The sequence below is a fragment of the Pelecanus crispus genome, chromosome 5 (assembly GCF_030463565.1).
Source record: "Pelecanus crispus isolate bPelCri1 chromosome 5, bPelCri1.pri, whole genome shotgun sequence".
Lineage (NCBI taxonomy): Eukaryota > Metazoa > Chordata > Aves > Pelecaniformes > Pelecanidae > Pelecanus > Pelecanus crispus.
The window spans coordinates 8668792-8686517 of NC_134647.1; the positions used below are offsets into that span (position 1 = coordinate 8668792).

The 17726-nt window shown below is 40.9% G+C and overlaps 1 protein-coding gene across 2 annotated transcripts in view; it reads right to left on the reverse strand.

Annotated features, from left to right (window-relative positions):
* The window catches only part of MGAT5 (alpha-1,6-mannosylglycoprotein 6-beta-N-acetylglucosaminyltransferase), a 124483-nt gene extending 107116 nt beyond the window's left edge, over positions 1-17367 (reverse strand). For both annotated transcript variants that reach the window (XM_075710163.1, XM_075710162.1), the window contains exon 1: positions 17337-17367. The gene's annotated coding sequence lies outside the window, so the exon portion shown is untranslated. The remainder of the gene's footprint in view (positions 1-17336) is intronic.
* Between the last annotated feature and the right edge of the window lie 359 nt (positions 17368-17726).

Here is a 17726-nt window from a genome sequence, read left to right on the forward strand (position 1 = left end):
TAGGGACTGATTCAAAGCAGCAGCCCCAAAAACTATGTCCTCTGTATTGACTACGGAAGGACCTGACTTTCCTAAGCTCAAAGTAGTGTGTGCTTTTATCCCTTCTTTTCCTTTTGCCCACGCTCCCCAATATTCTACAGCACAGCTAATATTAAGGAACCATTAGTACTCGTAACTCATTCAAAGCTTCATCTCTTTTGTTCTTGCTTCCCAATATAACATGAGCAAATTTTTAGTCTCTTCCTGATCAGGAAGTGCTTACCAGCAGCCATTTTTGGTAACAGAAGCTATTGCAGTGAAATTGGAATAGTGGAGAGAGCAAAGGGGAAAAGAGTATTGTGATTTGGCAAATGCAAATCACATAGAACACAGGATTCAGTATGCACGGCTTAAATTTCTAAGTGTGACAGACTGAGGCCAGGAAGACAGGAGCTATTCTGGATCCATCTGTGCCAGCAGACTTCGCCACCCAGAAGTCATTGCCTCCTCACATCTGCCCATGGAATTAACCTAAGTGTCGCCTAGACATTTCAGTCAAAATAAGTCGGGCAAGAAGTAATTTGCTATTTCAACTACAAAGCTGGTCTGACTATTTTGATTAGCATAGTTCAGACAGTATAAACCAGCCCTTCCATCAAGATTGCAGGAATCTTTTCTACCCTCGTTCTGTTGTCCTCTTCTGGTTCAGCATACCAACAGCTATGATGACTTACCATCAACTACTTATCAAAGGCTCTGCATAAAGCTTGCATAGGTGCTCATTTGATGTATATTATAATGGTTACGTGTTTATTTGCCAACATGCAGTTTTCAGCATGAACTGAAAAATTTTACTGTCAACTCCTGTAAAGAATTTAAATACAGGATGAACTAGAAGCTAGATTAACAGGACTTAGCTGCTAATGGAAAGCCAAAGCAAATTATCTCAACAATCAGAAGTTGCAAGCTGGATTTTTTGGACACAACTCCCATTGCTGGCAACCAATTATGCCAAATCTGACAGTCAGGACTATCAAAGGAAGAGCTACAGTTTGAACATTATTTACAGCAGTATGCACTTTTTCCTCATCATTGCATGGTTCCCATTATGAATAGGAAAGTGAACATTTCAGTCCTTTCCCCAGTTACCCAAAACACAGTATAAGAAAAAAAAAAAGTTTGATGTCTACATTTTTTGATGTCTTGAGGACACCTAGGTGCACTTCCCTTTGTACCTATCAGTTCTAAAGGGCTGCTGAAGAAGCCATTCCCTTTCTACCTAAAATCTCTCTTTAGCTGTTATCTCTCAGGCCTCCTTCTCTTACAGAAGCATGCAATCACTCTCCTGTCTCCTCAGCCTGGCCTTCTTCAGATTCTTCTAGCTGGTACTTCAGGGGGGAAAGAAAACCCACCAACCAAAAAACCGTAACTAAGCCACACAGGCCATGGCCCTCAAACTCTTATCAACTTCCTCTCCTTCCCTGAAAAGGGCGGTGCTTTCAAAGAAGAGCAACTTAACCTTCCTGTATATCATTTGAAACTAGAAACCAAAAGAACCCAACTCCCATGCAGAATCTTAAGCTGTTTTTATTTCACCTCACACAAATAATAAAGAATTAAGGTAGAATTTCCCCTAAGTGCATAGATTAATGCTTACAAAATCCCTTTAATTGTCACAGCAATTTCTAAACTAAAACCAAAGTGCAATAAAGTATCATTTTTAAATTGCTATATGTTTGCATATATTCATCTCTGAAGGTAAATCTCAAACGAGTGATTACCACTGAAGCAACACGATGGAGAATAAAGTAGACAAGTGATATATTTAGCTTCATCCTATCTTTGTCCCTAGAGAAAACTGTTCCTCCTAGTGTGGGAAGGGGAGGAGAAAACAAACCTTATTCGGTATGTTTTAAAAAAAAAAAAAAGCCTAGAAAATGAATGCATGTTTTTCCCCAACACTGATGACCCACTTTAAACAGTCTTATATAACTATAAAATGAGATTATATTTGCCTTGCCATGGATTTAATCTTATGTTTTTCAGTCTGAACCACACCAGAGGGTTATTTTTCTCACCTGCCTACCAGTTTTCTGAACTTTCTCAGTTTAAGTAATTCTGTCCCTCTCCATCTCTTCAAATCAATTAAAAAAAAAAAAAAAAGATACAAATCTAGTAAGATAATTCTGCACTTGGCTTAACTGTACAAGGATTATATAATCTAAAGCTATGTAGCTATGTTTAATACCTGTTACCCTCTTGTCAAATTTTCATCAGTCCTGGAATTCCACCATGCATACTCTGGCATGTTCTCAAGCATGCACTTCAAGCTTTTCTCCCTCCAGTGCTGGGAACACAAGTCAGTTCTTAGAAAACACCTATAAACTAAAGCATTGTCGTCAAATGAAGTCTTTTTCCAAAACCAAACAGAAACAGATCCACTTCAGTTAGTACTCTCTAAAAGGGCACATAAAACTTAACATTAGCAAATCTCTTTGCTGCTGCAATAGTAACCAGTCTAGATGTTGTCCATAGTTGTATGGATGGAAGAGAAAGAAACCAGGCCCCTTCTAGCAGAAAATCTTCCACTGTACAACTAAAAGCTCCTTCACACACTGCACAGAAATCACTATAATTTGAAAACACCACACATGTACAACAAAGTATCCATATATTTGTCAAATATTATTATAGGGACAAGATTTACAAGGCAGTTAAGTCAGAATTCCATGGCCCACTCAAACACATTAGCTTACTTATTAGGTTACTTCTCTAGTGTTTCAACAGCACAAATGCATTATAAGCAATATAAGTGTAAGCATCAAGGCTTCCTTCCTCCTTCCCCCCAATATAAAAGAAAAGCTCTTAAAAAATATCTCCAGTTATGACAAGTGGTGCTATTGACAGCTGAAAATTAGCTGCTATGGCTATAATCTAGATAACACCTTTCCACTGTAGTTGCATCCTAAACTCTAGCCAACCCCTACAGTAGGGCACGTCTACTGCAAACCCCTACAGTAGGGCACGTCCTACTGCAAACCCCTACAGCAGGGCACGTCCTACTGCAAACCTCTTTAGCGTCCTAAGCCCAAATGGTTTGCGAAATCAGAGAGGAAATTCAACAGGCAATATTGTCTATCTCTAGAATGGTGACAGTGAAAAACCTGTGTATTTTGAGCTAACAAGGGAAAGTTAGGAGCCTTCTCAGGACAAATATGGTGACAGAAGGCTTGCCTCATAAAGAACTTCCATTAGTAGCAAGGAGGCCATATGGTTGCAGTATACCATACACTCTACCTAATGTTTAATTAGATGAAAAGCTCTTAGAGAAGATACTTGGTATCAAAGGTGCAAGCCCAATAGAATTATTTCTACTCTCCGATTTTCCTCTGGACCTCCAGGGCAGGTTCAGCATCCATTCTGCCAGCCTGCATCAGGAAGTATCTTCCTAGAACCAAGTTAACGTTAGCTAGGTAAAAGCACAAGACACGAAATAAACCCCCAACTCTAAGACATGAATACTCATTTATAAATATGTACAAAAAAAAAAAAAAATCCACTTTCAGACAATCCTTTTGAAAGTTATTACAATCCAGCAGATAATGTAAATGCATATAAGGCTGCCAAAAAGATCACTTACAGCTCTGAGCAGAAATGGTCTTGAAACAGTACTGTAGTACTAGCAGAGAGGAAGAGAGACCACTATACTGACACTATCACAGCTGAATGGGTTTCTTTACCGTTTAGTCATAGCTAATGAAGAGAAAAAGGCAGAAAGACAGGGGAACAGATTTTGTAATATTATGAAAATACTCCTTCCTTTCTACTCACTGGGGAAATGTGCTGCCAAACACATCTTTAAAAGATAAGTTGGTACAAAAAGCCTTTCTCTTTTAGACTCTGTATCATGGCACTACATTGATTTATCTTTGTAACAGCCAGGATTTGACAGATAACCTGCAGATAACTATTTAAGGTATTAGCTTAAGCACATTTCAACATCCAGAGCAGTCCATTTGTTCTGTAAGCTGAAACCACAAGGATCCAACATAGACTATCCCACCACTGTATTGTATCTTAGCCTACTGGCTTACACCTGTGTTCCACTGCAAAGAGTAGATAAACCTGTATTTGAGCCATGTGCATGCAGAGTGTAACAGCACCTCTAACTGGGGTGGGGGGGTGGGGGGGGAACGACGACAACACACGACACGACACACACGACACGACACACACGACACGAACGATGAGGGACGACAACAAAACCCAAAAGTAGTCAGTCACTCAAGATCATTAGGTCTGGTTTTAAAAAGAAGAACTGTTCGTGCTAATAGCCTGACAAAAGAAAGAATATATTTATTCAAACACATTTCCCTCTGTATTTCAGAGGGATATGATATTTATTTCTACAGCTTTGTATCACTCAATAGCTTCCAGGCTTTACTCCAACTTAGGCTGCTGTTTTAATGGTGAGAAAAGATGTATCCTACAGTTTGGACTCAACACATAACTTGATGATTAAGTCTGAAGAGTGCTTTGGAAATCATCTCTATGCCCTTATAATACCCATTTCAATCCAAAATTATTATCGCATACAGTTATTTTGGCATATGATTTTTGAGTGGCTTTCATTTATCTTCCAAACCTGAGAAAATATCTGATCTTCAAGACAGTTGAGCAACTAAGTTGTTTTTCCCATAGGTAAGGTTTCATTTAACTCCTAACCCCTCTCCCATTAACTGCATTGTACCTGCTCTTCATACTCAAGTCTGCTTACATTAAGGAGAGCAGTACCTGACCAGTTAATTTAGTGAATCCTTAAGAACAACTTTACCATCACTACCACCAGACCATCCTGTAAGATTCTTCAGAATTGGAAGGATTTTTCCTTCATTTAATTTAAAAAATAAAAAGCAAACCCAGCAACTGCTTCATGGCTCTAAGTATCTAGCTGCTATGACATCCACAGTTCCACATTAGACACCTAAAATCTGTTTACAATGAAGGTTCAAAGACGGACTCAGAAAAGCCAGCTTACAAAAGAAGCAGCTTAATTATGAAAAGACAATAGCTAGCATGGATTTACCAGAAATTTCAGAAGATAGTATTCAAAAAGTTGTCTAAATTCAGATTTATTTAATGCTTTTCTCTGCTCAGCTTTCCTATGTTCTAAATTGTCTCCATGGTCTGTTAAAGTAGCAAACTTACATTTTCTCCATAATATTTCCATTTGTTAATCCTGACTGGCTTTTTTGGGGGGTATAACAACAGCCTTGTAAGAAAGAGATTCCTATACAAACATTTAGAATAATCAAGGCAAATATGTTATTGCAATAACATACTGAATATATTAGCAAAAATATGGAAGTCAATTCTGGTGCCAATAACCCCGAGGGAAAAAATACCTGCAGATCCAGACACACTACAGGACACTCAGTGATCACTCACCTCTTCAATATGCTGCTTTCATGTTCTGTAGATTCAAAGCTTGTGCAACACAGGCAGAGTCAGACCCTTAGTAGAAATAGCCTCAATCATTACAGATAGTTGCTTGAGGTTAGTTGAAAAAGCCACATCAGAAAAAAGACAAGAAGGAGGGTCTGTGTGAACGTTATTGATGTGACAAAGAAAAAGATGCAAGATCAACTGGCCTTCTGAAGGCATGCAATCCTTGCTTGAAATCATCTGTTTTGATAATTAGGTGGTAAGCAATCCAACAAAAAAGTTCATCTTGTATTTATTATTCGCTGATTATAACAAAGATTCAGCACAACTGTGCATACACCATTCAGAGACTTCATCAACTTCGACTTAATTTTACAGAAAAAAAAAAAATATCCATCCAGGTTTGTTGGGTCAGTGGGGCAGGATGAGGAGATCTGGTTTACTCCAATTCTAGAAATCAGTAAGTTCAATAAATAAGGACATTTCCTAAATGATTTAATAAAGAAACAGGTTTCACAAACATTAGAAAAAAAATTCAGAAGTAGGCTTTGGGGGCTGGGAAGGAATGCATGAGGTAAAGTTTAAGTGTGTGTGTGAAAAAATTTCAAGTCGTATGGTGAAATCTCATCCTTGAAGATGAGATGTTTGGAGAAAAAAAGGCAAAAGCCATTCAGAAGTCTGGATTAAGGAGATTTTGCTTCTTTCTGAGCAGAGGATACCCAAAAAAATTCTCACACATAACTGAAACCAACAACAACAACAAACTAAACCCAAAATAAGCACACTTAGCATTGAGAGGCAGCTGAACTTTAGCACATCTGCTAAATAAGAGATTATATTCACCAAAATCTTCACAGTCTAGTGGAAGGCTGTTTCCAGTGCTGAGCAGAACTGAAAATACATATGCTGCCTGCATATCTCCTGAAGGCCAAATGAAAAAGAGAGCACAACATGATTAGCCCTTCAGTCTTTTAGGATGTGGAACAACAGAGGCAGTGGTAATAGCAATAATTAAGTAGCAGTGACAAAGAAAACATGCTTCAAATTACACAAAATAGGGGAGGAAGGAGACAGACACAAGCCATGATGGAAAGAAAAGTATGACCAAAACTCTGAAACTTATTACACAGTACTCTGGAGAATTTCTAACATTTCTCCCCATTTTTTTTATTTGTAATCAGTTTTACAACTAAAACACTGGTGTACTTTATGTGATATTCTAAAGAAATTTGTGTAAGGAAATAAAGACCTTAACACCATAATAAAATGGACAACTGTCAGCAGTGAATTCAGCCACACACACAAGCCAAGTGAGAATACGTTAGCAAAAAAAAAAAAAAAAAAAAAAGTATGCTAATAATCTTTGACAGATTTCTTCCTCCTTTTGTCAAATGCAAGGATGACAGAGTTGGTCAACACCAAGTAAACAATGAAAAGATTTTAATCCTGCGTTTTTGTGGCCTGGACAAACATTTTTATCCTGAACAATAGGATTGACCCCTATAGTACAGAGAAGGCTGTACGCTTTCTGTACGTACAGTTGAGCGCTGTAAGGTTCCTAGAGTCATTTCTGCAAAACTGCAATGCTGCATCAGCAGCCTTTTTAATAAAAAGCCAAATTTTTGTTATTTAAAAAATAACGTGGGTGGCTATTTAAAAATACTCATAGCTTGTGAAAGGGCAAGAGTACACCTTCATTAAAAAAAACTCTTTTCATTATACACATCCAAAATCAATAGTGTGAAATCTGAGTTGTATATCAGGAATTTATACAGTGAGGAGGGTGGGTTGTTTGTTTTTTTTTTAAATTGGGATAAACAAACATAAAAATGTACATTGATACTACTTGCACAGAATAAGTCTTCTGGGGAGAAAAAAAAAAACATGTTAATTTGCTAGATAAAACTGGGGCCATTGGACCTAGTGGATGGAGCATTAACCAATATTAACGCTCTGCTAACCTAACATTTTAAGAAGTAGTAAGAAGGCAATCTTCTAAATTAGACTGATGTTCAAACACTCCCAGCCAGCACTGTCACTGAAAGCAGCATCTTTGTCCCTCTCCAACCTCCTTCCCCAGCCTATACGACTGAAAGGTGAAGACAGCTAGGGAACGTTGTCATTCTGAAACATGAACGGCCAAATACCAGAAAGCCATTTACAGCCGCAACAGTTTGTCAGCCAGTTCACTGCACTGCCACATAAATACACTGACAGGAAGTGCGGAGAGTTTGGTGTGAGGACAAGAGGTTAGTACGAGGGCACAAATTTCATGTAACTGCAGCCCTGGTGAAGACCAGGAAGACTAATGTCATGCAAATGCTGGTGTTAATTCTCCTCTGATCAGACCACAGAACGTTTGATTAGCATCGGGTACTACAAATTATAAAACAGTGTCATAAGACTACTGAGCTGTACAGAGTATTCTGAACACCGTATCATGAGTACCAGATTATCAGTTGGGCAACAGAATTCAAGTTTGCCGTATCCAGGGGGAACAATACTCAAGGGTAACAAGACTTGAGGTACAAACAGCAGTCTGAATAGAGATCAAGATAATTCTAACAAAACAGAGTACTAATGGTGGATGGGAAAAAAACCCCAGTTGTTCAAATACATGGGATGTAGAAAACTTGTACTTCAAATGTAGGGAAAAAAGCCCCTTGCTAATTTACATTTTTTAACCCTGAATTATGAGAAATTGGATTCTTCCATCTCCATCTAACCCCCCTTTTTAGGTCTAAGAAATGCAAAATTTATGTAGAACAGTTTTTCCCCATATATTTAAATTATAATACTGTTTTTCAAGTACAGCTTTTTTAAAGGGTATCTTTTTTTCCATTTATAAGACTCACTGTTTTCTTTGCTCTAGATGTGGCCACATGCGTGCCAATATCTCAGTACGTAAGAAAGTGTTCTTAGACATGTTTTAAGTAGCTTAATCAATACTGGCATTCTTCCGTAACATTACACACTGTACGAGCTATGCAACCAGTACATATGGAAACTACTATGTCAGGAAATGAATCAAGGTACAAGGACTTTAATAGAAGCTGAACAGAAGCTAAACCTGTTACAAGCTTTTGCTCTGTATCAGCCAATACAGCCCTCAAAGGAAAGTTTAAGTGCACACTTGGGCCTCATTGTACTAGTTTCAATATGCAGAGCCAGAGGTTTAAATAGCATCAACTCAAAAGCAGCTTAAGTAAACTGCAATATGCCTTTTACACCAGTACAGAACTTTACCCACTGCACTTAAGCTCTAGTTACATCATTACAAAAAATCCATTGCTTTCACTATAGGCCGATGGCACACTGAATCACTGCTGGTAACCTACCAACAGTGTTGAAAGCACTGCTCGTTCACCGGACAGTCAGCAGCCAGCACAGACCGGCTAGTGAACTAAAATTCCAAACTTCCAGTGGGCAAGTACCACTTTAACAGAACTCCACTTCACCTGCTAGTAAGCAGCAATTTGTAATGGAGTTCAGAAGAGAGGCCAAAACCTTAATCATCTGCCAGCCTGAAGCTCTTCCTTGCTCCCTCAAATATTCTTTAACTTACCTTGGTAAGAATTTGGTAGGACAGGTTAGGTGAAAGTTACTGTAACCTTTTCCTCAAAGGAATCATGCCTAGTCCTACAAGGTTATCAGTCCAGAACCCAAGGAGAGTCACTTAAGAGACTCAAAGACTTCACAAAGATTAACAACTGGGGCCATAAAACGAGTTCGATAAGCATCCCCAGAAGTCTCAAACCACTGAGATCTAGGTGCAGACATAATGTCAAATCGCTTTGTCAAGCACTCATGCAAGCCAGTTTAATTTCTCACATCATTAAAAAGGTCAGAAGTTTTTATTTTACTGATTATCCAATTGCTTGAACATATGACTGCCAAGCTACTGAAAAAATCTAGGAAGGTATTCCAACAAGAACTACAGATTACTATCTACAAGGACTACAGTCTACCTTTCTCTTTCGTGATATTGAAACAAAGAAAAATATTTTTTTCTAGAACTGATTTATAAATAAGCTCAACTGGCATCCAAGAAAATAGCTATTAGAAATAACAGTCTAATATTTTGAAGTATAACCATAACATATTCATTTAACTCGATTACCGGCTCTTAAAACTAGACTAAGTTTTCAGAACTGGTTGATTTTATCTGTAGTAAAAGAGCTGTTAGCTTGAGGAGAAAAAACACTGGAAGCATTTGCAGCATTCTCCTCCTGCATGCTTTTTTCCAGTCTAGTAAAAGAAAGGTAGTTGCATAACACAAACACATGTTTAGGCGTGAACAGAACGATACTGCATTTCACCATGTTCTTGGAAGATCAATAGTACCGATTGAGAAACTGCATTTCATGAAGAGAAATACAGGAAGGGAAACTGTTCATTTTTACAGGAACTTACAAAAACAAATCAATGTACCAAGGAACTGATTGGAATAATGTAGCTTTAATACTCTGGTCAAATATCCTGCACAACCTAGGCTGAAGTCTGAGCGATAAAGATTGAGAAATCTTTGTGTCTTTTTTTTCCCCCCTATACAGAGTGTTCCACATCCTTTTCCTGTTCTGTCAGATCAGGAAACACAAATACTGATTTCACTGACAAAATCCTACCAAAGTATAGGAGTGACAGTTCTTAATTAAATCTAAGGAGAAAGAAAAGCATTAGATATTCTGATTTGGCTATATGTCTATTCATGCCCAATTTCTAAATTTAGTTTAATTTCCAGACAAACAGTTTGAGTTCTTCAAAAGCCTCTCTCAAACAATTAATTTTGTTCAGTCCTCCAAATATTCTTTTCGGATTTTTTTTCCCTGATCTCTCTGGAACTTTTTTCCACAACCCCTGCGACATAGGTACCTATTTTAACATTTCCTACCTTAAATTCCATCAACACACAGAGACTGAGAAATAGTCGTTTTTCTGCTCCTACTCACTGCTTGTAAGTATGCCTCCAAGACCTCCACCACCCAGGCATCAAATTGGTGCCCACTTGTTTTTTAAACATCTTACTGCTACCCAAGGAATAGCTATTCATTTTGCAGCCCCTCTTCCTGCCAAAATTCTCTCTGAATCCACTATATGCCTACCATTAGCCAAATGCATTTTTGTCAGGGTTGTTAGACTGTTTCAAAAGCCGAGATGCTGGAGGGGTTTTGGAGGTGTCTCTCGATTTTTCTTTCTTCTTGATATGTATGTGTATGAAGTAGGTGGGAAAGTTTGTATCCACATACAATGTATTAGTACCTACAGAGAACACTGCTGTCAAGCTCCTTTAACTTTACTGCAGCAGTTTGACAAATAGGTGTGAAAGTTTCTATGTTAAGAATATTACCAGTTTTTCCTAGGCATGAAATATATGTCTGCTTATTTTCTCTTTTTTCAGGGAGAAAGCTCCTTTGCCAGGTGGCTCAGAAATTCCAAGATCAGCTAAAACAAACACACAGCAAGATATATATTCTTTTTAGGAAAAGGGGGCCTATTTTAATGTACAACTCATACCAAAAGCAAGACAGAAAGAAAACTCATCCTCAGAATCTGAAGATGACAACGATCTGGTTGTTGCTGTTTGATGAATACTTCCAGGCAGATTCTCTGTTTTCCGTATTTATTGCTATTTTAATTACTAAAACCAGCAAGCTTTAATCACATCTAGACAGAAATGGGCAATTCAAATCGACACCGGGAGAAGTGACCTGTTTCATGGTTCATGTTACTTGGAGTAGCGTTTTAGAGGCATTAGTACTGGAAGCATTTCTTTGAGGCAGAAATAGCCCTCACACTACAGTGCACTGAAACAGTGTGGAACTTTCACTCTACAGTTAGGTCATGCAAACAGTTTCATTCAGCATTCAGTACAATCATGTTACAATGACTTGGTATAGAAGGAATAAATAACGCCAAACCTGGATAACTACCAGGTTAGAAACATTCCTCACACTTATTCTAGGTTTTCTTTTAAACAAGATTGCATTTTCTGAAAAGCAATTGGTATGTCTGATACAGAGGTCTAATGCTACAGCATAAAACTTTTCAAGAGCAACTTAAAGGTAGCATTTTCACTCTTCTTAATCTAGAATGTAGAAAATTAAATCACTGTACACACTGTACTTGAACAGGACCTATCAAGACTCATGGAAGTTACTTAAAAGCTTGTTAGGAAGTAGATCATCTTTTCAAAGATTTTTACTATGAATAACCATATCAAAAATGTTCAAAGTTTTGAACATGTAGACAAGTTTTACGTGACAAATGAAACATTTCAGATAGACCATCTTCAATCAAAACACAAAGTCATTTTACAAAAAAAGGTCTTAACAGCAGAGTTACATGGGGTCCTTAATACTTGAAATTCTTTCAGGTATATCACATGCATACTACAGTTATGATCTGCAGAGTTCAACGGAAACTTCCAAAAACTGCATTGAAGCTGCATTGAACTGCATTAGTTCTCTGCAGCAAAGGAACAAAGACACAGAGAGAGCAAGGGAGGGGACCCCAAAAAAAAAAAAAAAAAAAAGGAGGAGAGGGATAAGACACAGCATTTTAAACCCAAGAGAACTAGTGCCTAAGTGAATATATGCAGATACCTTTGTACTAACAAGGATCTTCTGTAAGAATGTGTTAATCCACTGTAGTCACACATACTGCAGACAAGAGGACTATCACATTATGTGGCAGAGTCCAAAGGTTCAGTATCTTGAGACGCCACATTTCCAAAAAACATCCAGATCACAAAATATAACCTTAGGCAGTAATGATAATTCACTGCAGCTTGTACCTTTTATGACAACTTAGAATCATTTAGGTTGGAAAAGATCTTTAAGACCATTGAGTCCAACCGTAAACTGAACATCACCAAGTCCACCACTAAACCATGTCCCTAAGCGCCACACCTACATGTCTTTTAAATACCTCCAGGGATGGGGACTCAGCCACTTCCTTGTTCCAGTGCTTGATGATCCTTTTGGTGAAGAAATTTTTCCTAATATCCAGTCTACCATTTGATTAGTAGCTATCTGAAAATGCTTTGTTAGGACCTCAATACAGGTTATATAAAATGCCGTACCAGTCACAGTGCATGTATGACTTGCCTGTTTCCTAGAGAAGGAAGGAACACAACCTTCCAGGCAATGGAAAGGAAGCAGCAATAAATTTCATTACCTAACTCTAACAAGAGTGAAGGAAAGGTTTTAGTTATCAAACTATTCTAGGGAAATGTAACCACAAGGAATACATTATATGGCAAAAATTTATATACAAAGAAACGCAACAAACTAGATGACCCACGAGCAACAGCTGATAAGTAAAACCAGGTTCTGCCTGCTACTTGTAACCTATGAAAACCCCTTTGTCTAAAGGACAAGGTCAAAAGAGGTGGTTGATAACTTTCAAAGATTACAGGCTTTTATCAGGACATAAAAATCAGTAAGACAAATGTCAGTAGGTTAGACTAATAATCAATGTTAAACAGTTCGGAATGCCTGTGGGATGTATGAAGAAATACAGTTAGCTAACAGGAATAAGAGGACCTTGTGAGACTCAAAGGGCCAGGATCACAGGATTCTTAGCTCATACAAACCACAAATAATAAATCAAATGAATCACAGCATTGACTTAAGCTTTCCGCATGAAAAGGACTTTGCTACTTAAGAGTACTCTAAGATGGAATCCCTGTCCCCGAAACCAGTCTTCTCTTCTCTGTTCTTTCACTGCAGTGTCTCCCGAGTACGCAAACTGCCACAGACATATGAAAATGCCATAATTTTAGCAGAAGTTCCTCAAAGGAACTACATCTTGGCCTGAGTGCATGCACAGACCTTGGGCTTGAAGGATTCACCTGATTAAAGCAGACAAGACTTCTCCTTGTTGGAAGGCAAGAACAAAACCCCACAAATTCATCTCAAGACAGCTGAACTATTCCACCTTGAACAGAAGAACAAGGGTATCCATCCTGATAAAAGCCTGCACTGTCACAAAAAGCCACTGCCTCACATCTGGGAGGCTGTGTCAGCACTTGTGTCACCGATTCTCCATCATTATGGTGGCTCCTCCTCAAATGCCATCCAATTGAGTGAGCCTATGTCAATACCCAAAACCCTTCACTGAACTAATGTAAGTTTGTATAAAACTCTAGCCACCTTCTCCTTGTGGCCATGAATTACAGTAGGTGATTTATCAACTCACATGAACAAACGAGAAACTGACAAAAAAGATGGGGTCAGAAGTGGTGGAAATCAAGCCACTATCAACGCACAATCTGAATGACACTTATTTCTCACACAAATCAAATGCAGAAGTTATACTTCATTACATTATAGGTCTGGGCTCTTCAAGAAATGACAGTGAAACAGATGATGAAGCCTTTACAACTTCAATAATGTATGCCAAAAACAGGAGGCTAAAAGCTGAAAACAAGGGGGTTTTGAGTGTGCATGCATACACACAGAGAGGTAAATACAAAATTCCACTTTTTCTTCTGAGCTATGGAAGACAAAAGATTTTTTAGGTTCTGGTGTTGGGGTTTTTTTGTTTGGTTTAAGCAGATGTGCATGTGTGGTATAAGAAATGCAGAGATGCATAAATACTAACTCGGCAAAAGTAGAGAGGAATAAAGGATGACCTTATTCAACTCCAATCAGTTAAGAGTTTTTTTGAAATTGAAGATGCAATAATAGCAAAACTGCTTGATTTCTGAAAGAGTTTCCACTCATCAGATTTCCAGCTGATTAGCACTGTGCAGCATGTTCATTTCCTTCAGCAGATGCTTCCGATGTTCGTTACCAAGAGTTGCTGCTGGAGGGCTGCTCTGGTTCCAAACTGGGCTAAGCAAAAGAGTTCTGCAGACACTTTGGGAATAATGTGACATAAATGAAAATACTATCAGAACCCGTCTTTTCTGATATTCATCATATTGTATTTCTTTCCACCATCTATTTAAGAGACTAAACATACACTAAGACAGACAATCTGCTGGCAAATAACCATGAACTAATGTCTGCCACCAGATCTCCCCTATCACCGGTTTTCCTATCAATAAAACTGAAGTAATTCTCCCCTATCAACAAAACTGAACTAATTCTCCCATTCTCTCATGAAACACTAAGACAGTCTTCTTTAGATCTCAATCTGCTCAAAACATGAACACTGCATTCACATAAGCCTTCAAAACCCCTACCACACAGCTAATAATCAAGTTACTATATCAGTGAAGGGCAGTTAATGCCAACTACTCCGGAAGTTCTATTAAAATTTTAGAGCCAAGATGAGGAAGAAAACTGCATACTAAGCTGTTTCATTAAACAGGAGCAAAAGCAGAGTGAACTTGTTAGATGAAAGCAGGATACAATGCCAAAACCATAACCTTGCAAACAAAATTAAAAAAAAATAATTTTAAACTTGAAGGAAAATGAGTCGTGCTAATAAAATTCTACAGATTATCTCAAGCATAGAAGTTGACAGTATAAAGCGTTTTCTTTTTTTAATCAGGAGAAAGGAAGGGAATCTGGTTGGAGGGAGATGACTTAAAACAGAAGAGCAATTGTCTTTATTATAAGTCATTTCAGGAATTCAAAACACTTCACTATTTTGCCAGATTCTATTTCATGAAGCAGATTAAGGATTTTAGATGATTTACACCCAGCACTGCTGGCTGCTTCCTAAGTTTTAGGCGGTTTAGTTTTGGGAGCTTAAACAACCTGATCTTCTTATATTCACTATTCAGTCACTTTGTCTTTCAGCATCTTTTCTGTCCAGCCTGTACAAGCTGCCTTCCTCCTGGACAGCAAGATGGATTTATCACCCAGAAAAGAGGAAGCATATGTTCTTATTTAATCCTTATTCTGCTCATACAAAATAAATCCATATTCCATATAACAACAACAGAAAATAGTCTGCATACGTTAAATTATGAAGAGCAGACATTCCTTTTGCTAAACAGACTGCTCTGTGTGCATCATCTCATACAGGTAAAGAGCAGGAAGCAGCAGTGAAAGTTACCTTATACGTAACGAAACCACGAGAAAAAAGGTGAAGGTTTTTTTCCTACTATTAGGCTTGGTACAGCCACCAGTAATTATGTGAACTGCGGGTGTTGCGGTAGGCAGAGCTTCTCATGAAGAACAGGCAGAGACATTACACGGAGATGAAGAAGGAAAAAGGTAAATCACCCATTCAGACTAAATTGGACTCTGTCCCCAGGCAAAATGGTTCCAATAATAAATAACAAGAACTAACCGGTTCCTCAGTTTTTGAAAGCTTTTTAGACTTCTATGAAATAGCAAAAGTATTTTCAAAGAGCTGAGATCATCTCACTGATTTGGGAGTAAAGACATACCCCTAGCCTGCAAACAACTTCAAATGCTGTCCTCCTGAGGACAAAGATTAACAGATACAGTACCAGGCATTCCCTCTACCCTATTTGCATTTTCTACACACAAGGCTGTTTGCCGAGATAAAGCACTTGCACTGCACTAAGTCAAAATCCATTCCTGTATTTAGGATTATGACTCATGCTGTAGAAAAAGCTATCATACTATTTCATGGGGACAAGGTGACAGAGCTTTTTCAGACAAATAAGACTGTGTACTAGAATAACATGAATCTCAAGAGTGAGCCTGCACTTAAAAGAGTATTCTATTCTTGCTGCAGTTATCAAGAGAGATTGACATATCGAGACCTAATGCAAGAATTAAGGATTCTTTCTCCCAAGTTTACTGACCACAATGCCAGAAAGAGAAACATGCACTCAAAAGACAAGATTGACATCATACCCTGTCTGGAAAAGATGGAACATACACTGCCTACATTAACAGTGAGGAAAGCCTCTACCAAGATTTAGTTCCTCAAAACTGAGCGGCATTTATTTTCCCCTAAATATATTAAAAAGCAAGTTTGCCTTAAATAGTTGCTGAAACTCAAGGGAGACAGTAAAACGTGCCCCCAAAATTCGTGTTTAATGTAGGTCTGCACACCTAGGCAATCACATCAGGTCAGCAGCCACTGCTTTTCGCGGAAAGATAAATCCCTATGACCAAACCACAAGGTGATGTTGACGTGCAAGAAGTACCGAACCCGGCAGACGAAGAGCACTGTTATTTCCAATCCAAAGCTCAGCGCACCTCTGGCGAAAAAAGTAGCAGACATGGCAGACCAAAGCACAGCTGGCACAGCGATGACAGTTTTCAGGAACCTTTCTCTCCAATTCACTTCCTAGAGGTTTACGAAGTCTGAAGAGGAAAAATCCAGCAGCGGGTGGAGCCGAGAGCTTGTAAATCGGACCGTAACGGGGAGATTTCAAGACTTTCACCCGCGATTCATCCCCCCATCGCCGGCAAAACTTGCCACCCGCGCGCGGGCAAAGCCTGGGCCGGCGCTGCCCCGTCCCTCAGGGGCGCGCCCGCCCCCCCCCGCCGCCGGGCTCCGCGGGGCCGCCCCCGCCCCCGCCGCCACCTCCCGCGCCCCGGCCCCGCTCGGCCCCGCTCGGGGGGCGGCAGCCGCCGCCCGCAGAGGCGCTCCCGCCGCCGAAGGTCGTTACGCAAGGTGACGGGGGCGGCCGGGCCGCGGCAAGGACGGGCCCCGCCGCACCGAAGCGGCCGCCGCGGCGGGGCCGGGTCCGCCCCGCTCCGCACCCGCGCCCACCGCCGGCCCCGCCGCCCCCGGCTCCCCCGCGGCCGGCCGGCCCCCGGAGGGGGCGATGTGGCCGGAGGGTGGTGGGGAGGGAGCGGCCCCCGCCCCGCACGGCTGCGGCGGCCGCGCCGGGGGCGCTGAGGAGACGGCTCTGCCCCTCGGCCCGCGGAGCCGCAGCGGCCTGAGGGGGCAAGCGACGGCGGCGTCCCCCCGCAGCGGGGCTGGGCGCGGCACCGGCCCCCCCACCGCCCCCGAGCCCGGCGCCGCCTCACCTCCTCCGGCGCCGCCTGTGCGCAGCCCCCCGCGCCGGGCGGAGCGCATCGCCCATGGCCCTCGGCGGAGGCCGGCGCGGGCTGAGGGGCGGCCGCCGCGCCCGCCGGGGGGGGGGGGGAGGGCCGGGCCACCTGGAGGCGGGCGGGCGCAAGGGAGCGTCTGCAAACTGTCGGCCGCGACGGAGGGAGGGGAGGGGAGGGCGCGCGCCCGGCGCAGCGGTGCACGGCAGCGCCCGCCCGCCCGCGTGCGGGCGGCAGGGCCGCGCGGCAGGCGGGAGCGCGCGCGCGCGCGCACACACACGCACACACACACACACACACACACACACACACACGGCCTTGCCGGGCCGGAAGCGCCTGGGACAGGCCCAAGGCAGGGCGAGGGAGCGT